Raw genomic sequence first — 541 nt, 5'->3', positions numbered from 1 at the left:
TATCAATAGGTTGTTTCTTTTTTACTGATGAGCGGTGTTCTATATTATGGGTACAGAAGAGTTTGATCAACCATTCACTAGAAGAAGACTTTTCTGTTACCATCATTTTATTGTAAACAAAGTTGCTACAAACCATTGTGTACAGGTTTTGTGTAAACATGTTTTCATTTCTCTGGGATAAATGCTCAAGAGTAAAATTGCTGGTAACTACATGTTTAGTTTCATAGGAAATGACCAAACTGCTTTCCAGAATAGCTATAACATTTTATATTTTCACCAGCAACCTATGAGTGGTCTTGTTACCCTACTTCCTTGCCAGTTTTTGGTGTTGTCACTGTTTTTAATTTTAGCCGTTCTAAAAGGTATTTAGTGTTATCTCATGTGGTTTTAATTTGCTATAGTGAATTATGCTGAACATCTTTTTATGTGCTTGTTTGCCATCTACATCTTTTTTTCAGGGAAATGCCTGCTCATTTCTTCTGCACATTTCATAATTGTTCTGTCTTCTTTAGTTGTTTTGTTTTTGAGACAGGGTCTCACT

This window comes from Cebus imitator, unplaced genomic scaffold, assembly GCF_001604975.1.
Source record: "Cebus imitator isolate Cc_AM_T3 unplaced genomic scaffold, Cebus_imitator-1.0 Scaffold0, whole genome shotgun sequence".
Classification (NCBI taxonomy): domain Eukaryota; kingdom Metazoa; phylum Chordata; class Mammalia; order Primates; family Cebidae; genus Cebus; species Cebus imitator.
Note: the sequence above shows the minus strand (reverse complement) of the source record.